Below are 15,125 nucleotides of genomic sequence, written 5' to 3'. Positions count from 1 at the left end.
AAGATGAGACCGATGGTGTTTATTTTTTATTTGGTTCTTTAATAATTAAACTCTCTTTTTTTGCAGTCCAAAGCGGAGACACCTTAAGTCAAATTCTATTCAACAGAAACTAGTGCTAGTTCCAGATGGAAGAATTACCTGAAATCCTACAAAACAATTAGAAGGATTCATGAAAAGTCATCTGAGTTGGCGGTTTTCCAACTTTTTCAACCACAGACCCACCATACACTCACACACTAATAAAATGAAGGTCATAAAGCAGTAATTTCTCTTACCTTATGAAATGCACTCTGATAGTTTCCATTTTATTCTATTTTCAAATGCCATTGTGACTCACTAAATTGATTTTGTGACCCACTAGTGAGTTGCAATCCACAGTTTAAAATTTTAGGCCATACTCCAGCCCTTGGCATTTTATAAGAATGTATGAATTATTGATGGAATCCAATATTTTTCATTTTGAATATGATACACAAATGGACTTATGTATTAATCTTTTCCATAGCATGAATCATCAATTTTCCTTCACAAAGATAAGAAATAATTAATTATTGACAAATACTCTTCCTTTAATTGGCATATTTTTGCTTTTTTTCTAGTTTTCTCTTAATCTATAATACATACCATTATGACCTTTGTCCTCCTGACTGTGCCACTAATGTATTTTAGCATTTCTACTTTACCTCAGAGTGTTAGGACTTACAATATTTATATCTTCTTTTTTATTTTCTCTTTAACCAAGTCCAATATACATTTTCACAATGATTTTCCAATTCTATTAACCTCAATTGTTAACCAACTTACCCAGATTCTTTGTTGATTGTACACTGGAGGGCCAGTTGCTCCTGTGATAATTTTTACTGCACTTTCTCATACAAACATCTTCTCATTCCTCTAAAATGTATCATTAAATTTAAATTTCAGCTTTTTAGTCACACTAACCACATTTCAAGTGTTTGATTGCCACATGATGGCTACATGTGTCCAGTGGCTATTGTATTGGACATTTCAGGATATCCTCATCTCCCCACAATTAGGAATGAAATCAAATCATATGAAAACAACTTGAGGCATGGACTTTCAAGCGGCAAAATATTTCTCCTCCAACACACCTGATCACACCATAACCCTTGATGGTAGCATCATCCCCACATTCCTTTAGACTTATGAGACGATAGAAGAAAAACACAAGAAGAAAAATGGGGAGAGCTGATGGAAAAGGCATGGTCAACTAAAGCCGAGAGAGGATGCCCCAGAGTACTCAGCAACCTAAAGGACAAAGCAAGCTGCCAAAAGGGGAATTCAGGTCGTGAGCCCCAAAGCACCCCCTCCTGCACTTCTGTTCCTATCTCTGCGCACTTATTTGAAGAGTTGCTGGTTGGAAGCAGTTGATGGAATAAGGCAAAGGATTTCAATTTTTAAATTATCTTTTCTGCTAGTCCTGCTGAACAGCAGGACCTTCATAGCATTTTGCAAATTGAATTTACCTTTTCATTTAGGTAACACACTTCACTGAGCTTTCATTTGCCTTCTGTGGACTAAAAAAAGGTTCTGTGTATTTACTGGCTCAGTTCTCTGCCTGCACATGAGGGAATCAGGGTGTTTACATACCACTATTTCTGGCTGAACCTAAACCTTGGTTCCCAGAGGAGGGCAACTTGCAGACATCTCCATCTATGAGAAGGGCATGTATTTTCCCAGCCACATTTTACCACATGGCTCTTGGTTCTCCCCAGAACCTAGTGGCTACATCCCCCCTCCACCCTCAGCCAAACTCGAGTTTGGTTTCTCTGTTCCCAGATGCTCTCTGTTTCCCTAGGCAACATCACTGTGTACAGAAACGTACTGCTTGGACACTGGGAGGATTGTCAGGGCTCAACGTTTATTTTTGTAACAATACTCAAGATTAACACTGTATTTTCTTTTTCAGCCATAAAATGTAAGATATATTAAAGCATTAAAATAGTTTTATGAACATATACCATAAATAAGTATTTATAAGCAGGTAGTATTAATATATAATAGAATTCACACTTAAATTTATGAACGATTAAGTTAAGCCAGATGGCTAATTGGATTTAGGGGCTCCATTTGATGAATCAAAAAATAATGCCATCTTTGAAAGTAGGCCAGTAAAACTCTGGTCCCACTCATATTTTCATGGTGATAGGGAGAGAGAAGCCATTAGTGCACAGCAAATCTCATCCAAACCTATCAGCAGAATTGACGAAACTAGTTCCAAGTTAAGCCTTAGAAAGTAAAACGAGAACCTTAGCCCTCTCCCACCTCCATCCATTCGGAGCCCAGTTCTTCACATGTGACTGGTGCTTAATAAACATTGGTTGAACTAATAAATAATGAGAAACAGTAGAAAGTATCTCCACACTAAGGGTAGTTACAGAATTTCCGACTCACACCGGAAAGTTTAAGAGGTCTCCTCTCTGATTTGATCCAGTAGCTGAAGGAATTTAACGCTCTCACGCTCCATGCTTTTCATACACAAAATTTAGGACTTCCTGTTCCTTGCTAAAGGAAATCTGTGTTTTGTTTTTATGTCTTTTTTGAACCAATGCCCCTAAATCGTATCAGAAGAGAGCTCAGAAAAAGACTATCATTTGGGGGAGAGACTCTGCATATGATTTTTTTCTTAGTGTTGAATCTATTTTTAGGCCTTTAATTTTAAAGTAATAATAATAACCGTAAAGAGTGCCTCCGTGCCATCTTCTAAAGAATAGGGAGAAAATTCAAGAAAGAGAATTATGCTCTTCTGATTAAGTTCACCGAGTTCATGGTACATCTTGCTCCAACTACTTTCTTTAATCCCAGCTTCAAGAGTTGAGGCTATTTCTACTGAGGACCTTAGGCGGTTCATTCCTTTAGAGGGTCTGGAGACCCAGTATCCTTTTAGACTGATCCAAGACCTGTTTCACAGGGTCCCAGAAGAGCGCTGAGAAGGGCCAATGGGAGAACTTTAGGCGGAAGAGTGATGTTGCCTCAATAGGAAGAAGAGCTTTCCAATTTTCAGAGCAGTTTATGAAATTGTAAATTTGGATGTACTAGCTCAGGACCTGGGAAGTCCCCTGTCACTGTTCAGATAGAGGGCAGAGGTAGAGAGGAAGGAAGGAGCCTCAGTCAGTGGTGAGGTCAATGACCTTTAAAGTCTTTTCCAGTCCTAAGGTTCTATGATTCCATGAGTCTCCTCCTGGCATTCTGAAGTAAGCTTCCGAATGTAGTTGCTTACCAGAACTGCAGAAGGCCAGGAGGAATGTGGAAGAAAGAACCCAATCTCTCATTGGTCAGGCCCAGGGCTTTCTTGAGACCAGCCTCGTTCCCTCTAAAAGTCACTGCTTATTGGAAATGTTCTACCCTTTCTTATGACAATCAGGCCAGACCAATACTTTACCAGGCATATGGAATCCAGCCAAAACAAACACTGCCTCAGAAATGTGGAAAATAGCCATTTTTCTGGCTACAAGGCAGACAGATGGCTGCAATGCCTCCTCAGGCCTCCTCCTCAGAAAGACCCTATGTGAAAAACCACGAGATCCTACTTGATTTCATTCCATATCCTGAAATACGATGTTCCGTGTCACGATGCTATAAATTAAGTTAGTGTTCTGATGATGAACTCCTGGTGTGATTAAGTCAAGCTCCATTTGTTTCCTATTTCCTCTTTCTCCTGCTCCATTCCATCATACGGCATTGGCAGGAAAACCCAAGCCCTTGGTTCATGCAGGGGAGAAGTGCAAGGAGAAAGGAAGGAAAGTTTCACTGTGGTGTGTGGTTTGGTTTCCCACAGTTGACTTTGGAATTCCTCTCTGACTGCTTATTACTCACTGATGGCCATCAACCGCCAACTCTGGGGAGAGTAGGGGAGACAGCAGACAGAGGTGAGGAGGATGAAGGGAGGACAGGAAGAGCAGAGGGAGGAGAGAAAGAGCAAACACAAAGGAGAAGGAGGAAGAATAAAGAAATTAAAGAGAAGAAATCTGAAAAGAGAGGAAGAGAAAGGCTTCTTGTAACAACAAAACCCACACAGTTCCCAATCCCCCACATAATTCTCTCAACAAAAAAATGTTGGAGGGGCTGGCCTGGGGGCATAGTGGTTAAGTTTGTGTGCTCCACTTCAGCGGCCCAGGGTTCATGAGTTCAGATCCCAGGCAGGGACCTACATACTGCGCATCAAGCCATGCTATGGCGACATGCCATATACAAAGTAGAGGAAGATTGGCACAGATGTTAGCTCAGGACCAATATTCCTCACCAAAAAAAAAAAAAACAAAAAGTTAGTTACTCCTTTGGAAGGCAGAGAGTTGAGTTCACTCTACTATGTTTCCAACTGCTGGCTATCATCTCCAAGCAGAACACGGGAAGGTGCTGCAAAGAGGCCGAGACTCAGGTTGAGGAATTCCCTATAACGGGACACAGCCTCTGCTCTAAGTGTCATGGGTGGACACCTGACATTGGTAACATCACTGAGGCACTACTTTCTCCTAAAGCAGAGGGACAGCAAGAACCATGGTTGAGTCTGAATGCCATAGGTGACCAGAAATGTCCCCAAAGGTTACCTCAGCTGATTCCAACACACCTCTTTCTCCTCTGTTGTACACTTAGTGCTTAAATGCTTCCCACTCTTTTCTATGCACAGTGTTTTAATTTTACTTCTAATATGTTTATTTTGGTTTTTGCAAAAGAAGGAGGCTGCTCATGAGGCACACTTGTAACTGGCTAATTCACTGGGAAGCTCTGTCCTGGAGCTGTATACTCTAACCACATAGTATCTTATAGCATTTCTATGCATTAGGTCTGACTAGAAAGCAATGACTACCTGTGGTTCGTGGAAGAAGTTTCCTTACTCCTTTCTGAATAAGACCTGTCCCCCCTACACACACACACAAACACACACACACACACCCCTCATATAAGTATTTGGGGCCATGTGTTATGCAATTTTGTATTCCCTGCTCCCATGCTTTGGACACAATAAATTATCAATGTGTTATTTTATTTTAGTTTAAGCCTTTTGACTAAAAGATGGAAAAGGTTAGAAAGTAGCTACCTAAAAAACAGCATTGTCTTCTTCCTTGTTCATTCTCCTGTTATTCTGCAAACACTGAACCTTGTTTGAGAGCTTTGCTGATCTTTAATACATTTAACTCTCTCCAGCTGAGTTCCTAATACAGTACATATACAAATGGATTTATTCCAAGATTTTCCCATCTCAGAGTTTCTGTCCTTGCTTTTTCCGTGTTTAGGACTCTTCATCCCTCACACCTTCACTTAGCTTGCTCTCTCACTTCACTGGGGTCTCAGCTCCAATATCTTCACCCCTTCAAAAACATCTTCTTGACCACCTTGCCGTAAATAAGTTTCAAAATTTTATGTATATTTTGTTTTCCCCCCTGGGAATTAATTCCAAGAAGTCAGGGACCTTGTCTGCCTCCCTCATTTACATCCCCAGCACCTAGAACAGTGCCTGCAACATATTAGTGCTTACTAAATATTGAATGAAAGGATGTTTGAGGCTATGTGGCCGGAGCAGCATGAATGAGGGAAAGAATAGCAGAAAATGAGCATAAAAAGATCATAAGGGCCTTGCAAACATAGTAAGAGATTTAGATTTTTGTCTAAATGTAACACGAAGTCATTCGAGTGTTTTGAGCAAGGAAGTTACAGGATCAGTTCGTCTATAGGATTACACTGAAGGAGGGCAAGCGTGGAAGCTTAGGAGCCCACAGTCGTCCAGGTGAGAAATGATGGATGATGTCTTGAACTACTGTGAGGGCAGTGGAGGTGATGAGATGTGGTTGTATTTGATAAACATTTTGAAAGTAAACCACCAATGGACTGCCACCTTGTAGGGAAGTGAGGAAGAGAGAAAGCAAGAAGGAGGCCTAGGTTTGGGGCCTGAGCAACTTAGTGAAATGTAAATGATGCCATTTAATGAAATGGGGCAGTTGGGAGCAGGGAGGAACAGTTTTGGAGGGGAAATCAAAACAATGTGTTTGTGATGTTGCCAAGTGGAAATCCAAGACAAGTAAATATAGAAGTCTGGAGATTGAAGAGAAGTCAAATTTTGGAGATACAAATTTGGAAGTCATTAACAGATTAATTGATTACCATTAGATGCTATGATGTGTTCAAAAACAACCCATTTTAGAATAGTTTTACTAGACAACTCAAGAAAAGGGAAACAGAAAATCAAGCACCTCAACTATCCCCCCAAAAAAAGCAGTTTAACTTGATCAATTAGATGAATCACCACTTTCCTCCCAACTGAATGATCCCTGGTGGTTAAATAGAGAAAGATAGACAATCATTGACTCATTGAGTTTTTGTCTGTACCTTTTCCTCTGGCCCCCAATATACCCCACCAGCCTCCTTCCCTCCCCGCAAAATAGACAATCCAGTTTCATTGGCAGGAAAGTGTGAATCACTGTGACAAAGGTAGAGGGTTATAATCAGTACAGAGAAGAAATAGTGTTTGGATAATCTGTGAACTTTGAGATATGCTTGTTCAAGAGAACTTTGCTCACTAACTGTACAGATCCTTGGAGATAATATCAATTGACTGAGATTTAATAATACACTGATTTCTCAAACCGGAAGATGGAAGGTCTTGGTGCACCCTTGATTGCTCCTTTCTCTTCCTACTAAGGACAGTTCTTTCCCAAAGACCCTGCTTAGAGTTTTGCAAGAGAGTTGACACTAACCATGACCATTATTTGATGTGATTGCCACCTGTGATTTATCTTGTTTGCCTGGGAAAGCTTTGGGAAAGAGCCTGGCCTAAAAACTAAATTAATATTAAAAAAAGAAGAATTGATTAGTGAAGCAGCCAGTGAATGGATAGTGTTAATGTTTTAATAGGAGTGATAACACTGGCCTCCAGAAAGAGTTCACTTATTGACCCCGCTGCCTTCCTTTTATTCGAAGTGATGACTTATACTCTTCATTAATCAACTTATCTACCTGGTTTGCCATTCCAAGGCCACACTGACATAATTCATGAAGTCTGTCTTTTGGAGCTCTGCTATGACACTGTTAAATATAGAAACAAATTTGGCAAATATACCCATGGAACATTCTTATATTGAAAAACTAACAAGATTTTTTTATTAAAGCCCAATATCAGCAAAAGAGCAAATCCCCAGGGTATTTTCTCTGTGTGCTAGGAGCCATCTTTGCCAACTAAAGTAAAGCATTGGGGCCTATTTCATGACACTGCTTTGTAGATGAAACTTCCTATTAAAGTGATTCTTTGCCTTCAAGCTTATGAGCAGAACAAGCCAGAAACAGGAGAATCTTTCCCTGTGTTAACACAACATACCCCAACTGCCGTGCCTTTACTCATCTCCACTTCTTTTCTCAGATGGAACCAGTGGTTAGAGTTGCTGTCAGAACTCAAGTTTTCAAGGAGGACAGGTAGCAACCACTTGAGAATTTTCTATCCTAAGATTGATGAATGCCCAGGAAATATGCAGAAAGCAAATAAGGATGATGTTGTGGCAGAACCAGGAGCTATTTCTCAGGAGAAATGAAGGTTTGTTCAAGCCATGAGAAAGCTCTAAAAGAGAGGGTAGTTGAAGGATCTTGTGGGTATCTTGGGATCCATAAGCTTGTAATCATGTTCACTAAATATTATTTAATGAATGAATGAATGAATGAAAAGATCCCTTCAGGATAAGAAGATAATCCAGGAAGCATCACTTTCTATACCATAGGAGGAATGCTGGGCAGACCATTCAGGTATCCTGGCCAGAGAACAGAACTGATGATTAGCCAGATAAGTGATCAGGATCAAGATGTTTCATGGATTGGCAATCAGTGGAGGATGACTCTTGAGGAACTAAGGTGCAGGGTGGAGTATACAGTGGGATAGAAGGAAATATGATAGGGATCTAGTTATAAGAACTTGGGTCTAAGATGGAGGCTTCTATCACAACGATGATATAGAGTCAGAGCAGAGTCAACAATAAAATGCCTCTTGGCCAAGAGCTGATATTCTCCTTGATTACAGTGCAGTCTGGGGCAGAGTCTGAGCCAGATTTAAGCTTAAGTTGGAGATTTACTCCAACTCAGGGAATTGGTGGACAAACTGGTAAGGGAGCCAGACTGGTTGGTCTACCATCTTCCTTTCAAGGGTTCCTGTAGCTAGTTTTATGGGAAGCAGCTACCAAGACATAGTGATATCTCTTCTTTGGCCAAGAGTAAGAGCATAGGCTTTGGATTCAGACGAAAGTTTCAGCTTCCTCATCTGTTAGCTAACAGTAGCCTGGTGATAGTAACATAGCCTCTTTATATGTAAAGCATGTAATGTGCTTAATACTGTGCCAGACTTACACTAAGTTGCACAAAAAACGCTAGTGTAGTTGTTGTTATTGTTATCATTTCAGGAATTATAGAGGGCTTAGTACATGCCAGACACATCATCTCATTTAGCCCACTCAACATCCCTTGAGGTAGGTACTATTGTTACCACATATTTATGAATGAGAAAAGTGAGACCCCAAGAGATTATGTAACTTGTCCAAGGTTACACAATTAGTACAGGAGGAACTGGTATTTCAAACCAGTTTATCTGATAGCAGAACCTTTGCTCTTACAATATACTGATCCTTGAAAGTATAAAATCATAACTGAGTCTTGAGTCCACTTTGGAATCTCAGATGGCCCCTCCCAGGTGGTTCCTCAGAGGATGGTGTACATCACATATGTGGTTTATAGGCAACCCCACCCTAACAATGACTCTTCAGCCGTTACTGAAGGGCAGTAATTAGCTCTGCTCTAATCTGTTCCAAGTGGCAGGTAAACTTCTGGCTCTCTCTCAAGAGAACTCAAAACATACATTCCCATGTAAGATTAGTAAGAAAAGCATTCAACTATGCATGAGGGTTGTTCTCTAACCGTATTGGGCTTGAATCCATTTCCGCTGGTCTCTAGGTCATCAAAGACATGCTTAGTATCGAGTTCCCTAGCCTCAGAACATCCAGCTAAAGGCCCTGGGATGAGAGTAACGCTGGATTCAGAAGCATTAAAACAGGGTTGTGATGAACACCTGAGCCTGTGCTCACAGACACCTTAGCTGCACTAGGTTCTAAAGCTACCCATCCAAAGGGACAGGACTATAGATAAGAAAAGGAGGTTCAAGATCTTGTAGTTCCCCTAAGGCCTGTCTCTGCAGCACTATGAACTCTAGGAGAGAAGCTCTGGGGGTTTATAAACTTAATCAGAACAATATCAAAAGTCCTGAGGGTCTCAGTTGAGTCCAAAATACTAAGCGCTTTCAGGAGACTGGCTGGGCTGGGCTTCTACAACTCAATAATTCAAAGAAGAAGTATTCACCTCTGGGATCTAGTGAAGATATTTGAGCCATGTTAAAGAGCAACCTTATTCTTCTGTAGTTACTTAAGGCTTATTGGAGCTCAGTAATGGACTCCCAGCAACCGTAATCCCCAGCAAGCATGACCATGGTCCATTGCCTCACGTCACTCCCTTCAGTAGAGGCTCCATCACCCTGACTGTCTTAGAGCTGGAGGCCTCAGCCTCTGCTGCACACAGAGGAGACAAAGCTTGCCAGCATTACTGGAGCCTGTCTAAAATTCACCACTAGGCCCTCTAGGCACCACTCTTTCCCCAATGGGGAAATAGGACTGGGATCCACAATAACCGACGCAGCCTATGAGGCAGTGCAGCCCTCAGAGACTTCACAGAATATCAGGGACTCAGAAATGAGGAATTGCTGAAGTTGCCAGTAGCACTACTGGAGCCTCTCAGCCACGCTAAGGACAGCAAAAGAGGAGAAAATTCCTGGCCTCTGGGGCTTCCATTCAAAGTAATACAATCCAGTGTTGTATTGAGTATTCTTAATCAGTGGTATTGAGAGGCTGGGAAAGCAAGTGGAGGGGGAGGTAGACAAAGCAGATGGCAGGGTCTGGTTTGTTGTTTTTGTGTGTGTGTGTGAGGAGGATTGGCCCTGAGCTAACAACTGCCAATCCTCCTCTTTTTGCTGAGGAAGACTGGCCCCGGGCCAACATCCGTGCCCATCTTCCTCCACCCCACATGGGACACCGCCACAGCATGGCCCAACAAGCAGTGCGTCAGTGCGCACCAGGGATCCGAACCGGCGAACCCCGGGCCACCGCAGCGGGGCCACCGCAGCGGAGCGCCCGCACCCAACTGCTTGCGCCACCGGGCCGGCCCCGGGGTCTGGTTTTAATGGAGCAAAGTTTAGAGCAGTATTTGGGTCCCAGAAAGAAGATACAGAAACAGTGTAGTTTTCCTCCTCCTTCACAGAACAGCTTTCTCCCTTTATAGGAAGGAAGCTGATGTAGACAACAAGCATCGTAGGCACCATAGTTAGGGATCAGGCTACAATGTCATCCAATCTGGACCTGGGTGGAAGAAGGGTCTCTAGTAACACACACTGAACAGACCCACAGTGACATGGGAGAATACACCCACGCCCCCAAGATTCTGACAGTATAGTTTGAAGCAGCCACACTAAGCTTTAAATGTCTCTGAAGCCTTGTGTTCTATCTTAAATATGCAATAGAACATGTTTTATTCCATAACATAGTCACATGTGCTTTTATAGAAAAGCTTTCATATAAAAAATAATGATTGAAATGAGAATTTTTTGAATCTATATTTTTGAGTAAAATCAACTTTCAGGGAAGATGATTCATGTTTTTCCTCTTGCAATTCCCCGTACTCCTTGGCACACTCTTCCATATACCTAGGTGTATTCAGGCCTCTGTTTGAGAGTCAGGCAGCCTCCAGAAAACTTCGTGAGAGAAATTAATGGTTGTGCCCACAAGACAGAGCAAGGCATTTGGTAGCTGCCATGAGGACAAAGTTTGGAGAGAAGGACTTCAGTCCTTCGACTCGCTGGCAAGAGGAAGGCAGGACACTAAAATTTTGAGGAATGAGGGTGTCGAGGTAAGAATAGGGGTATCAAAGCAGGGACAGCCACTGGAATCACAGAACCAAACTGGGAGGCTATTACACTGATAGCCCCCAGTGAATCACACTTCCTGGTATTCACATGCTTGTGTAGCCCCTCCCCTTGAATCTGAGCTTCCCTGAGACCTGGCAGAAGTGATGCTGTGCTAGATTCGGGACTAAGCCTTCAAAAGGTCTGCAGCTTCTGCTTTTGCCCTCTGGGGGAACCTGTCAAAATGTAAGAAAGCTGACAACCCTGGACCACCTTGCTATGATGAAGCCCAGAAGTTGCCACTCGTCCTAACAACAAGTAAACAGCTGAACAGACTGAAAAATCAACAACTCTTCTGGAACCATAGGAGAGGGGAAAACACAGGGCAAAAGTTTGCCCCGAGGATTACAGAGACCAACAGGAGAATGCAGAGAGTAACAATTGACTGGAGCAGAGGCTCCAACACAGACACCACCGTGGGAACCAGCTCCTGGGTAGGAAAACCTGAGCAGTAATGGAGGAATTACTGGAGGCTCAGTGTGGACAACTCTGAGAGTTAAAGACTCCGGGGGACCCAGCCATAGGGGGGCCCCCACAATATTGTGAGATTTACCTCCAAGAGCTCAACCAGATTCCCATAGTAAATATAGGAGAAAAATCTCCCCGAGTTTCCCGCAAGGGGAGAGGAAAGGAACCATTTTGAAATAGCCAGAGCACTCTGTTCTTAATAAGACCTGCCCTCAGGGAAACCAGTACACCAGATCCAATCTGCTGGGGTATTATCAGAGTCTAACTGACCCGGGGAAGGGAAATACCCAACTCCAGCCCCCTCTAGCCATCTTGTCCCACCTAAGAGGGGAGGAAAAAAACCTGAGAAACACTTGTGAAGTTCACACTCCAGACATATAGGCTCACTAAAAGAGTGAAACCTAATTATAGAACTATAGAATGTTTCCCCTCCCCCCACACCTCACCACCACATTACTAAAGACCTATTTACAGCAGTTCCTTTTACCTGCCCAGTTATATCATGCCCAGTTATCAAGAAAAAATTACAAGGCACACCAAAAGGCAAAAAACAATTTTGAAGAGACAGGGTAATCATCAGGAACAGACATGGCAGGGATGTTTGAATTATTAGACAGAGAATTTAAAACAACTATGATTAATATGCTAAGGGCTCTAGTGGATAAAGTAGACACAACGCAAGAATAGATGGGCAATGTGAGCAGAGAGATGGAAATCCTAAGAAAGAACCAAAAGAAATGCTGGAGGTAAAAAAACACTGTAACAGAAATGGAGAATAACTTTGATGGGCTCATTAGTAGACTGGGCTAAGGAAAGAATCTCTGAGCTTGAGGATATATCAACAGAATCCTTGAAAACTGAAAAGCAAAGAGAACAAAGACTGAAGATCATAAGCAAATAAATGATTATTGTTTAAACCACCGAGTTTCGAGGAGAATAGACAACTGAAACTCTCTGTGAAGCTTTAGCCTCAAAGAGCTATCCAGGAACTAGAGTCGGAGTGAGACCCTGAGAAGATGTCTTGATGCTTCCTATGCTACTAACCTAACGCTCCTGAAATTCTCCCTGAGGAATTCAGGGACAGGGAACTAAAAACGGCTTTAGTGCTTTCACTCATTTCCAAATTATAATGAAAATATCCCAAATTTCCACAAATATCACCCTGGCAAATATGGAAATTCACCAAATGCACTTATGTTAATTGACATGCAATGCAAATCTATAGCCTTGTCTATTCCTACGGTGTTCAGAGTTTGCTAGTTCCTACCACATTCTCCACATGTCCATCTACACTGGGGAGGTCTTGAGCTGTCTCTCTGTCTCTCTGTCTCTCTTTGCAGTGCCCAACACAGTGATACACACATGCGGGTACTTAATATCCCAAAGAGGACAATGGTAGCAAAGACCATGATTTCTGCATTGTTCTAATGGATAAAGTAGATACAATGCAAGAATAGATGCGCAATGTGAGCAGTGGGGGTTAGTCAATACCAGCTGTGAAGCAACAATGGAAAATGATGTACAACTCAAAAATTCCTATTAGGCACACAACTGGTAAAGCTACACGGGACAAGACATAATGACTTTCTCTTCCTCTTACTATGTGATACCTGTAAGCAATTGCAGAGATAGTCATCAAGGTTCCTATTACGGAATGCAAAGCTTTGGAGAAAATCAGCGAGATCTGTCTATCCCCCTGCATCCTGGCATAACCAAACCCACTCTCCACCCTTGCTATACAAACCACTCAGAGAAAAGCATTAGGTATTATCCAGGAGGTAGCATCCATCCAGCTGAACCTGCTGTAACTGCTAAAACCAACAAGAGACTCAGCCACAGGGTGCCACTTCTATTTCCATGGAAATAGACAGGCTTTGGGCAAATTCAAAGTACATGCTTAAAAATAATTTTGCAGTTTCCTTTGAGCAGAGACATACCGTCAGCTGATATACATTTTAGAGCCCCCGTCGACATGTGTCTGGAGAAGGGGCGGATTAATAATAGCTTACATTTCTATAGTGCTTTTCATCCCAAAGGATCCCAAACAAGGGAAACAAGCTGAATCTTTTCTCCTTGTTTAAAGGAAAAACCCTGGTGAATTTCAAAGCAATCCTAAACACTAGAACTAATTACAAAGAAATTCACTTTTTTTAAAGTGTCAAGACATAATTATTATTTTTTAAAACTTAAATAGTATCCGCATTGCTCCTGAGAGCTCACAAAGAAATGCCACCATCACCATCTCAGAAGGCTATCATCTCTTTCCAACAAAGACAACAGTTGCAGCGCCAGGAGATTTAGAGACATTATGGGTGAAGAGATAAAAATAATAATAATAATTAACAATTGCACAGGAAGCTCCATCTGGAGCGTCTGATAACACAGTAGGAGATGGATACAGATGGGAAAAGGTGGGTGGCACAGGGTAGAGCTTGTCCTGATCTCATGGGCTTGGGACCCCAGACACACTCAGATTAGTGTAGGCTTGGTTCTTTCCACTCCCTGTGGTTCAAATGGAACTAGCTAGGCCAGAGCCAGCATGTTTTACCAGTGTCCAGGAAGTCTGGGCTCTAGATCACAGTATTGTTCTGTCTGGCATCATGACAAGGTCAATAATACATTTACCAGTATTTGATAACCCTAGGTTAATATAGCTTTTCATTCTCTAAAATACAGATTCTTTCTTTAACCCAAGTAATTTGCATATACTTCCACATAGTAATTCCAGGCACAATGCTGCTTATTCTGAGCTTTTCACCCTGATTGGCAGCTAATTAGACTCTTGAGATGTTGGCAGGTGTCGAGATGAAAAGACATCATAAACCCCGTTACAGCACAGACAATGGCTTTTTAATAATCTGTGTAAGTCATGTAGTTCCCAACTATCTCATGCTTTTAGGATGAGTAGTTACTTGATCCTGGAGGACTGCTGAGCAAGGAGGACCTCTGCTGTTAAAAAAGAACCAAGATCTTTAGAGGGACAGTGCAAATGCACTTCCAAAAAGACAAAACAGAAAGGAGCAACCACAAGATACTTCAAAAGGCAACAATTTGTTTTCTTTCTACAGAGATGCCAAACTGGCATGAGAGGACAGAAACACCCCCCTTCCATCTGCCATTGTTAGTGAACATGATCCTATGATGAATAAGGCAGAAAAGTAAGTTGTCGAGAAGATAAAATTATCTCGTTTGGGAAAGAGAATATATTAATCACGTTGTGACTCTAAATAAAGCCATTCTTTCCCTTCAGTGTCATAGTTTGAGATTCTAGTGTATAGCACTTGATATTCATCACGAGGACTATATTAGCATGGGAGAGATGTGTAAAGGGAAGAACTTTCTCCCACTGTGTCGCTGGGAAGAAAAAGGCTGTCATTATGACTGACTGCACACACACCGTCTCCCCACAGAGGGTTTTATGAACTCCAAAGATATCGCCCCTCTACTTGGTTTTTTCCAAAAAAGGTATTGATCCCACAAATCTTCATAGAGGGTCTACTATTTGCATAGATTTGTGTTAGGTGCTGTGGGGATACAAAACTATAAGAGAGAGGTTTTGCCTTTGAGAAGCCACAAAAATAAGATATATATGCATTAAAACAAATAATACAATTAAAGAGGTGCCATAAAGTATGCTATCAATCACTTAGTGCTAAGAGCA

The sequence above is a fragment of the Diceros bicornis genome, chromosome 8, assembly GCF_020826845.1.
Source record: "Diceros bicornis minor isolate mBicDic1 chromosome 8, mDicBic1.mat.cur, whole genome shotgun sequence".
NCBI classification, from domain to species: domain Eukaryota; kingdom Metazoa; phylum Chordata; class Mammalia; order Perissodactyla; family Rhinocerotidae; genus Diceros; species Diceros bicornis.
The sequence above is the reverse complement of the archived record's forward strand: the minus strand, read 5'-3'. Positions refer to the sequence as shown.